The sequence below is a fragment of the Sciurus carolinensis genome, unplaced genomic scaffold (assembly GCF_902686445.1).
Source record: "Sciurus carolinensis unplaced genomic scaffold, mSciCar1.2, whole genome shotgun sequence".
In the NCBI taxonomy this organism is placed as follows: Eukaryota; Metazoa; Chordata; class Mammalia; order Rodentia; family Sciuridae; genus Sciurus; species Sciurus carolinensis.
The window spans coordinates 399568-410756 of record NW_025920190.1 but is presented as its reverse complement, the minus strand read 5'-3'; the positions used below and the strand labels follow the sequence as shown (position 1 = coordinate 410756).

At 54.7% G+C, this 11189-nt stretch overlaps 1 pseudogene; it reads right to left on the bottom strand.

Moving 5' to 3' along the window:
- Nucleotides 1-4400: 4400 nt before the first annotated feature.
- On the bottom strand, nucleotides 4401-5238 carry LOC124974914 (voltage-dependent anion-selective channel protein 3-like; annotated as a pseudogene).
- Between the last annotated feature and the right edge of the window lie 5951 nt (nucleotides 5239-11189).

The following is an 11189-nucleotide window of genomic DNA, read 5'->3' as shown; positions in this document are numbered from 1 at the left end:
TCCTTCGCAAACTCACTGGCTTGCTTTCTCCTGCCTGCCCTCAAGCCCCATGTCAGGGAGCGTACTCCTGGGGCCCAGAAGGACCCCTGAAATCTGGCTTCTGAGGCGGAGGATCAGGGATGCCCCTGGCTGAGGAAGGTTCCACCCCTTGCTAGTTGGGCTGAGAGCCATAGCCCTGCAATGGGGCCTTGTGGCCCTCCACTTGCCCTGACTGGAACAAACCCAGGGAATCCTGAGAGTCCTGGGTGGACCCTGGTCACTACCAAACCCATGTTCTGCCAAATCTGGCTCCTGCCTGCCAGGAGCTGGGCCCGGTCCTTGAACCACCTACTGGCAGGAACCTGGCTTCTGGGGTTGGACTGATTCTGGCAGCACCCACACTGGGTTCCTGCCTCCAAATAAATCACCCACTGGCATCATGAATGACCTAATGAAGAAATGAGTGCATGCTTCACCTGACTAGGGAGTGGGACCTTTCAGGGTCTATGAGCTCTGGCCCCTGCCAGCTGGGAACCAGACAGGAGGGGGGCAGTCTGAAGGACGCAGTGGGAAGATTCTGCACTCCTACCCCCTCCACCAACTCAGCGTGCACCTCTTCAGGACCCCAGCTGTTACCCCACCCTGCCCACCTAAGCACCTGTTCTCTGCTTCCATTTGGGGGCCTAGACACCCCACCTGGTTGGAGGTGAGCTCAGGCCTGGGGACTATGATGGCAGTTAGGGACCATGACAGAGCTGGGATTGAGGAAGGGGCAGGGGCAGAGGAAGCAGCAAGCAGGAGGGGCCAGGTGACCTGGCTGGAGCATGAGGGGTACTAGCATCAAGGGGCACCCCAGTGGAAGGTCCTGGGACAGCGCTCTGCCCCAGTGTAGAGCGGACGGCATGGACAAGAACCTGTGTGGGAAGCAATAAAAGATCTGGGTTAGTGTGTGCTTACTTCCCCAACTAAGTGCAGAGAGCTGGAAGGAAGCACACCAAAGATCCCCGTCTCTGTGCACACACCACAGCCCACGTCCCTGTCTCTGTGCACATCACACCCACCCCACGTCCCCATCTCTGTGCACACACCACACCCCACGTCCCTGTCTCTGTGCACACACCACACCCCACGTCCCTGTCTCTGTGCACAAACAACACACCCCATGTCCCTGTCTCTGTGCACACACCACACCCCACGTCCCTGTCTCTGTGCACAAACAACACACCCCATGTCCCTGTCTCTGTGCACACACCATACCCCACGTCCCTGTCTCTGTGCACAAACAACACACCCCTTGTCCCTGTTTCTGTGCACACACCACACCCCATGTCCCTGTCTCTGTGCACACACCATACCCCACGTCCCTGTCTCTGTGCACAAACAACACACCCCACATCCCCATCTCTCTGCACACCAGAGTGAACATACCACACACACCCATATCCCCATTGTCCTTCATGAGTTTATTTGTTCAGTGCTAAAATGCACTGGAGAGCACCACCCAAACATGAACAAAAAGGCCTGCAAACTAGAACTTGGTATTTTCTTTGAGTTTGTTGGGTCTTTAATCTGAAAGATCAGAGTCCAAGTCATGCTCAAAGGTCATTTGGGGTAGTACTTTTCTCCACATCAGTGAGATTACGTTATTGATTTGAAATACACTGAGGTTCATTATCACTCATACTCTGTTTTAGACCCCTCCCCACCTGTTATTTTTATTCCATTAATTATGTAAAACCTTGACATGGTTCCAAGAAGCAACTCAGATAAGACACCCCTGCCACCCACCCCACCCATCAGGAAATATGTCTCCCTTGTGTCTGGTTTGGCTCTCCTGTGTCGTCTTGTAAAAATAAGCCGATACACTTTTCTTTTTTCTACTCCTTTCTTATATTTTAACTGAAGTGACTTTTGTCCACATTGACAACCTCAGTGGTCTGGCCTCTACTCTGCTCCTGTCCTTCATCCTATCCTGACCTTCCCTGCAGTTGGTGTACACCCACAGGTTACAGGTTCAAACCCACACGCCACCTTTCTCAGTGGGCACAAGCTGGAATCCCAGGATCCACAGGCCACCTGCACTTCCGTCCAGCTGGGCAGCAGACTGGGGCACTCCTGCATCCCTCGGCAGGCTGAGCACTCGCTAGAACACCTGGCAGACTCAGGAAGGCACTCACTCCTGTCAGTCTCAGCGAGTGCTGGGCAGAGGGGCTGACTTAAAGAGCGAGGAAGTCAGAGACACAAAACTCATGGGCCATTTCAAGTTAGTGTCCTTGCAAAGTGGGGACAGAGCAGCTTGGGTCACCTCTGTGAGGGCTGGAGCCAGCTGAAGCTGGCCTGTTGGGAACTCACCCTGGCGTCTCTCCTGGCCAAGTAATGGCTTCACTTGTTTTTTTGTTTTTTTGTTTTCCTTGGTTTGGCCTGTGGAGCTTCAGCAAGGTGACCCCATTATGGTTTGGTTGGCCTGCTGGGCCTCGTACAGGAGCCCAGGCCTCAACAGGGGCCCTGTCATTTTATTTTCCATTTCCTGTTTGAATTTTGTCATGAAAGCACACCTGGACAGCCACATAGAAGGCAGGGGCAAGGTGGGGGTGGACAGGGCACGCGCTGCCAGCACTGCCTCCAGAGGGCGGGGCAGAGGGCGGGGCTCAGGGCGGGGCTCAGGGCGGGGCTCCCACCCTCTACTCGGGGTTCTGGAGACCAGCCCCTCCTGAAGACGCTGAGGGCCCCCAGTCTGAGCACCTCCCCAGCACAAGTGCAGGCCCGAAGGCGTGGGCCCCGGTGGCTGTCGGGAGCAACCAGACACTCCTACTGCTGAGGGGGTCTAACCTGATGGGGGCCCTGTGCCGACAGGACACAAGGCAGAGGACCAGAAGGCTAGGCGCCCTTTCAGCTGTGTGGCCATGCATGGCTGGGCAGACCACAGGTGTCAGTGCCCGCCTGTGGGTGGCATTTATGCTGTTCCCAGTGTTTGCAACACAGCAGCGTTGCCAGGACTAAGTTACGGGCATGTGTTTTTTCTTGTTGGAGAAATCTTCAGGGTTAAGTTCTAGAAGTGGTATTGCTGGGTTAAGTACATGGTTCACAATTATAAGCTGAAAACAAGTTTTTCTCAAGCTTGAAAGCTCAGCTTAAATGCTTATTTATAAATCTAGTAATTTTCGTGTTAGCGTGAAAATATACCTTCACTTATTTTTTAATATTCCATTAGTTTATACTTGATACATTAAATCTCTCTAAACTGTTTTCAAAAGGTTCACATAGATTTTATTTGTTAATTTTTTTTTGAGTTGTTGATGGGCCTTTACTGTTTATTTATTTATTTACTTATTTATTTGTTTATTTATATGTGGTGCTGAGAATTGAACCCAGTGCCTCACACATGCCAGCAAGTGTTCTACCACTGAGCCACAACCCCAGCCCAAATCTCTCTAAACTTTATAGACATTTTGCAAACATGACAAACTTGATTCAACTCCGTAGGTGTTTCAAACTTGAATCACAAATCAATGGATCTGACCCTCCTAGGCACCTCAGCTGTGTCACAGTGCAGACTGGCAGGCTGCCATGGGACCTTCAGGGATATTTATACCACATGTTCTCTGGGATGGCCAGCAGCAGTCAGGAGACCTGTTTTAAAATGAAAACCACAGGTTCCTGAGTTAGAGTTTAAAGCACTTTGAATGCAGACATACTGAGCATGCTTTGTGAACTTAAAAGTTCCATGTGCTTCCGGGAGCAAACAGAACCTGAGTTTGAGAAGGTCATTCCTAATCTCAGCCCCACCAGCAAGAGCCCAGTGGTTAGCTCAGCAGCCCAATACCCCCGGCACCCCAGGTGAGCCAGTGCACCTGCTGCCAGGGCTCTCAGCTGGAGATGGGACCCAGGCCCCTCTGCACCAGAACCAGGCACTACCTGTGATCCCCTGCATCCTGTAAGGATCCCTGCAGTGCCCATAAGGTTTGTTCTCCCTCAGTCTGTGTGTGTGTGTGTGTGTTCCAAGTGTGATGGGTTTATTTTACTCTGATGCAAAACCAAAGATTCCACTACAGCACAGACACCAATTATATTAAAACATCATGAAAAAGTGGTGTGGTACACACAGGATGTGATGACCTGGAGGGTCAGGTCATTTCCTTTAACGTGACACCACACTGTCACTGAGGAACAAATCTAAATTAATACTGCAGAATTCAACTGAAATGTGGCACAAACATGACAACTTCCAGGCATGCCTTCAAGACCCTCCCTTAGGATGGACGTGCAATCTCTAGACTTCAGTGTGGGGAGATTTACAATTCTTCGGAAGAATAAAAAGTTCACACTTTTGAAATTTCACAGAAGAATTTTAAGGCCAAAATATAGTGGATTCATTTCTCTTCACTTTCAAGAACAAATCTGATGCTTTACTCAAAACCACATTAAGCTTCTAGGTCAAATCCCAACTCAACCTTGTGCCCTCCTGCACTGAAGTTCTTTGCATTGATTAAAGCTGACAGGGTCAGTTTGACTCCTGATTGAAGGGTCTGAGTATAACCCAGTCCAATCAAGCTGGCAATGTTTACTTTTGCAGATAGAAAAGTTCTACAATCCAGCTTATATTTAGCAGCAATGCCAAAACGGGTATTATTGCTTCCAGCTGTCCATGCAAGGTCTATCAACATTTCAGTCTTCTCATGAACTTTCTGGTAGATAGAACCTCCAAATTCAGTGCCATCATTCACAGGAGTCTGCAGCTGGAAGTCTGCAGCCTTATAACCCAGGGCGAAATTATTCTGAGACAGTTTGGATTTAGCTGTGTCAAAACTCATCTGATAGCCAGCAAGCCAATCTTCAAAAGCCAATACAGCCCAGTCATAGATAGTTGGTCCAGAAAAATCTATATCAACATTACTGCCAACAATGAAACAATCCCATTTATAGGAGGCCTTCAATTCCCACACTTCCTTCCTGTGTTCGGTACAAATATGGTATCAAGAGTCAGTTTCAATCCTTCAGCCAACTTATTCTCCAAAGAGATTTCTGTCCCAAGAGTATTGTCTGTGTTCCATTTCTGGATGAAGGTAAGTCCATAGTTACAGACCTTATATTTGGTCTCTAGGTTGCCTGTATCAGTAAAGCATGATCTGAAGTAGAAAATTCCACTCCACTCCAAGATGTGGTTCTCAGATCTATTTTGACCATGCCAAACCCATATCCCTTGTTGAGGACATCCTCAGCAGCCTTTCCTAGGTCACGGTAAGTCGGGGTGTTACACATATCTCCAACCTCAGGGCCTGTCTCCGCTCCACCAGCGCAACACTAAAGGTCCTCTTCAAACCAGCGCCGTCAACCCTTGCCCAGTTTTTATTGAAACCTCTCAAAATGGCCTCAAGGTCATCGCCCTATTGCAATGGAACCCTGGCAGCTCCCTCCATGTGGGCCATTTTAGGGGGAAATGTGGCCTGGGGGTGGCCTCAGACATACCCCTCCCAGAACCAAGCCTGAGGACTGACTCACTGGTCTCACCCACCACACTGCCTGGATGTCAGTCAACACGTGACCCTTGTGAGGGTACCACTCAGGGCTGCGATTCCTGTGACACCCTGGCATGACCCTGTGATGCTGCAGCTTTAGGGAGATGGTGGGAAATTGAGAGCAGGATGCACTCTTCTCCCAGGAGTCCTATGACATGAGCCCTCCCCACCCTAGTGTCCACATTCTCCTGGGATGCAGACACTGTGGGTCAGGCAGAGGGGGCAGCTGTCCCTGGGTGTCTGAAGGGCTCCTCTTATGGCTGAAGCTGACTGGAGATGTCCGAAGGGACTTTGCTCAGAACATGCTGCCAGGACCGTCCACTGGGCCCAAGTAGGCTCCCGCCCCTGAGGAGGTTCTGTGGTGACCAGCAGTTGGGGCTCAGGTAGACGGGGAGGGACAGGGCCAGCTGTGCCCTAGTGCTGCAGTGTCCAGTCTGCAAGCTGTTGCCTGTGAGATCTCTGGCCCTGGGTTTGGGACCCTCTTTGAAAGGGTGGGTAACTCACTCCAGGACAAGGCTTCAGCTCTCCATCACCTGGACTTTGCCCACTAAGGGGAGTCTGTGAGGCCAAGTCCTCGCTCCTGGCTTTTCACCTAGGAAGCTGGGACCACCTGAAGCCCTGCCCAGGGCTGTAGGGTGGTTCCTGTGGCCTTCCGAAGGTTGCTGCTGCCCTCTTACTCTGGGACATACATCCAAAACCTAGACACTCCAACAGGTGCAGGATGGCCCTCGCTGTCTTTGCGGAGGAACGTTATGAGGGGGGTCCTGGCCCATCCCCATCATCCCTGGTGAGACTCAACTGACCCACAGGGGCCTGGGCAGAGCCCTACCACTGGGACAAGGTGAGCCGTTGACACCAGGCCCTGCTGTGCCTGGGGAGGCGCTGCGCAGGTCAGCTCTCTCATCCCCCTGTCTCCTGGAGACCCACGGGAACAGGGAGGGGCTGCTGTAGAGGCCTTGGCACCCACCCTCCCAGAGGCTACGTGGGACGGCACATCATGACTAATGGCCAGGCCATCAGGGGCCCCTGGGGACCATCAGCCTGGTAAGGCATCTTCATCTCCCTTTGCCCTGTACCAGCATCAAGAGAGGCTTCCCCTGGGTGTCTGTGGGGTGGAGCTCCCAGGCTGGGGTCACAGAGAGCCCCATGCCCGCTGCCCGGCCTGCTCAGGCCTGATGTGCCCAGTGTGTCTGGGGTGCTGCAGGGCTGGCAGGGCGGGCAGCGGAGGTCAGGCACACAGATCTCTACTCCAGGGTGCAGGGCCTCCTCTGGGAATCAAGGGGACTTAAGTAGGGCCTAAGGGATGCTTCTGACCTGTAGCCGGTGGCACAGCCCTTGATCCAAGGTCCTGGGAGATGGCCAGGGAGCTGGTGTTCTGGAGCTACAGGCCTGTGCCACAAGGCCCTGGAGTGGGTGCTGGGGTGACCCAAAGAAGGAACTGGGTGGGGGCTCCAGGCTGCAGGGACAGGGCACATCACTGTCTCTGATGCCACTGGAAAGGGGCAGGGCCTCCCAAGGGCTTTGATTTCTCAGCCCTGTGAAAGATCAATGGCACCATAGAACAGCTCATTTTAAATACTCCCCTTACTGTGTACAAATGTGTTATTTCATGACTTCAAAAAATCTTGGCCTTTGAAGTGACAGACCTTTGTGAGATCCTTTTTGTCTGTCTGCCCTGTCCCTTGGCTACAAGGCGCCAGCTGCTGGGGGCAGGAATGCCATGTAGTCATCCGCCTGCCTAGAGGGGCCCAAGGGGCCAGGTGTGCATGTGTGTGCTCAAGTGTGTGTACACATGTGCATGTGTGCAGGTGTGCACCTGCCTGTGCACCAGTGTTTGAGTGAATGTGTGCCTGTGGACATGGCAGAGACACAGTCAAGGCCTTGGGTCCAGGACTTCCTGTGCTGAGCCTGGAATCTGGGTTCTGGAAAGGCCTTGGCACACCTGTGCTCTCTGGCACACTTGTATCTTGGGCTAAACGGCTCCAGGCCAAGGCAGGTGATGCCGGCATGGTGTGGAGTCAGCCCTCCATGTCCTGGGAGCCCTTCTGCCATGTGGACTGGGCCTGGTGCCACGTGCATGGGGTGGGGCCAGGCCCAGCTCTCTGGACTCACTTGTGTGGTCTCTGCCCAGGCAGGTCCAAGGTGGATATCAGTGGAGTTTGGTGGGCCCTGGAAGGCTGCAAAAGGCCCATGAGCAGGGGCAGGAGTCTCAGGATGCCCAGATTTCCTTGAGGCTCCCGGGCAGGAGATGTTCAACTGAGCCCCTGCCTTGAACCACTAAGAGACCTGTGCTAGGAGTCTTGGAGCAGATCCCGGGACCCAGCACAGCCCCCAAGAAAGTTCAGGGTACCCCAAACCTCCCCAGCAGGCCTGGGTCTTCCAGGATGCACTCCTGGAGAGCGGCAGTGCCCACCATCAACTCCTGGCTGTGCTGGTGCCAGTCAACCCCAGGCCTTATATGGCAAGTTGTCCCAAGTGGTCTCAGAGCAGATGCCAGCACATGCTCTGGAATCTCCAGAACCGTGAACTAAATAACCTTTACTCTTTGCAGCTTCTGGTATTTGTTATAGCAAAACTGAACAGACCCAGATACCAAGTTTCCCCAATTTGAACAAATAAATTTAGCTTTAAAAGCAAATTCTAGCCAGGTACTGTGGTGCACGCCTATAATCCCAGCGACTCAGGAGGCCGAGGCAGGAGGATCAAGAGTTCAAAGCCAGCCTCAGCAACTTAGCGAGACCCTGTCTCAAAATGAAAAGTAAAAAGAACTGGGAATGTAGCTCAATGGTTAAGGGCTGCTAGGTTCAACAACTCCTGGTACCAAAAAAAAAGCAAACCCAAGAGGCATGGCATGTGCACCTTGGGAAACTTCTGTGCTAACTTTGCAACATTCCTGTTTACCTGAAACTTCTAAAATTAAACACTTTCATAAACGAACCTTGTGCCCCAAACCATTGCTCCACAGCTTTCTCACTTGGGAAGCAAGCCTCACACCTGAGGTGTCAGGAAGTGCCCTGTGGTTCTAGCTGCTCCCCTGATCACTAACTCCCCATTTCTCAGTGCCCTGAGGACTGACTCACCCAAGAAATTCAGGACAGGAATACCCAAACACAGCTCTGCAGGCAGGGGCATCCCCAAGCGGCTATCCCCCAAAGCCACTTCCTGGCTCCCCAAGGAGCGAAGTTGCCAAGGCTGCATTCCAGGGGAGCCCAGCTGTCTGCTAAAGGAAAGAGTGATGTCCAGCACACTGAGCCAGACCACCAGATGCAAACGCCAGGTGCTTCCACGGTGCACTGGGCACCCCTGTTACCCCGGAGCTGTGGCAGGAGGAGCTGAACCCCAAGGACACTCTCCCTGGGCGACCACCTCACCGCCCTTCACTTCCGGGGCCCAGCACAGCTCTGGAGCTCTGGGATTCTATCCGGAAGAGGGCGGGCGCTGGTAGTGTTCTGTTACCTGAAGTTCTAATTTTCTCTTCTTTTCTCATTCTTTTAATAAACATTAGCACAACCAGAGGACCGGAGCCATTGGAGGTCGGGGGACGGGGGCTGTGGGGGTCAGCCATGCTCTAGGTCGCAAGGTGGGCTTCCCGAGGGTCTTGATGCCCCCTCAACCCATCCTCCCTGGCTGCCCCGTAGAGCAGAGCTGCTGCCCTGCGTCAAGGGCAGGATTCAATAAGGCTGAAAGGAAAGGATAAAGAGGTGCTAAAATCGGCGGCGGGGAGGCAGCCCCTAGCAGGGCTGGGCGCTAGGGCACCGCCTCCTGGGAGCCATTAGGGCGAGGGGAAGGCGTAGAAGGAGGTACCGGGAGGGGGCGAAGGAGGGCGAAGGAAGGCGGAGGACGGCAGAGGAGGAGGGACCCAGAGGGCGGAGGAGGGCGGAGGAGGAGGGGCCGGGAGGGCGGCGGAGGAGGAGGAGGTGGGGGGGAGGAGGGGCCGGAAGGCGTAGGAGGCGGAGGAGGGCAGAGGAGGAGGGGCCGGGAGGGGGAGGAGGAGGAGGGGCCGGGAAGGCGGAGGAGGGCGGAGGAGGGCAGAGGAGGAGGGACCCCAGAGGGCGGAGGAGGGTCGGAGGAGGAGGGACCCGAAGGGGCGGAGAAGGAGGAGGAGGGCAGAGGAGGAGGGGCCGGGAGGGCGGAGGAGGGCAGAGGAGGAGGGGCCGGGAGGGCGGAGGAGGAGGAGGAGGAGGGACCCGGAGGGCGGAGGAGGAGGAGGAGGAGGGGCCGGGAGGGCGGAGGAGGAGGAGGAGGGCAGAGGAGGAGGGGCCGGAGGGCGGAGGAGGGCAGAGGAGGAGGGGCCGGGAGGGCGGAGGAGGAGGAGGAGGAGGGACCGGAGGGCGGAGGAGGAGGAGGAGGGACGGGGGGGGTGAGGAGGAGGGACGGGGGGAGGAGGAGGAGGGGCCGGGAAGGCAGAGGAGGGGCGGGGGGGCCGTAGGAGGGACGGGGGGAGGGGCCGGGAGGAGGGGGGGAGGGGGGAGGGGGAGGAGGAAGGAGGGAGGAGGGGGGACCCGGAGGGCGGAGGAGGAGGGGCGGCCGGGTGGGCGGAGGAGGGCCGCAGCTCCGGGCGGGAGCACATGGGGGCGGGGCGGGCGGTGGCCGTTGAGTGGCTCAGTCATTGTGCCAGCGCTGCGAGCAGTGACACGCAGCGTCCGCTCCCGGGTGACGCCCGAAAGCGCCTTTGACCCGGAGGCTCACCTGCAGAGTCGACTTTATAGAGCCTCTGAAGGCCCAGCAGCAGACAGGGGCCGCGAGCCGGGCACCTAGCGGGACGAAGAATGAGGGCCGGCCTTTTGAATGAGAGGTCGCTTGGAAGCATCAGACATATGCTAAGACGCAGTTGGCGGAAGAAAAGTGCCCATCATGTATGCTAAGACGCAGACGGCGGAAGAAAAGTGCCCATCATGTGGCTCCGCATTGAAGGAGACCCTTTCTGGCCCAGCCTGGCTCCCGTGGCTCCCGGACCTCTCCAAGCTTCTCCATGGTGCAGGAAAGTCAGTGGCGGCCAGCGACCCTCCCCAACACACACACACACGCGCGCACACACACACGCCCTGTGACCACATCCCTCCAACAGGGAACCTGGTTTTCATTCAGTGTCCCTGAGACTGCTGGGGAAACCGGTGACGAGCAGTGGCTTCTCACCTGCAGGCCAGGGCTGTGTGCTCTTCCTGCACGCTGGGTCTGAGCCAGGAGGTGGCTCAGGAGCTCTCAGGCCCTGGCTTCTGCCCCCAGACCCACAGCTAGCTCACCCAGAGGTGGGGATTATTAGGTCCAAGGTGTAACATCTGTGCAGACACTTTATAAAATGTTTCGTTTTCCTGTCCTAGAAGGGTACTTGCAGAGTTAGAATAACAAAAGTTTAACAAAAGTTAAAATATGACTTCCCCTCCCTGCCTCTTGTTAACAGACCTGAAATATTTTGTGTCCCAGAGATACCGCTGTTTACCGGTGACGAGTTCTGCTCCTTCTAATGTTGAAGACTGAACACTAGAGAAGCAGCCAAGGCAAGCATATTGAGCAGGTTTTATTTAAAGGTAATAATACAGACTTCTCCCAGCAGGAAGAATGGGGCCATGGCTGATGTTCTAAAAGTCCCAAGAAGTGAGCGCACCCTACATCTTTTATAGGTTAAAGTCTCTTTTGTTCTCCAGTTCTCTCCCCCCTTATCTCTCCTTCCTGCCTACGTGACTAGTCCTGGTT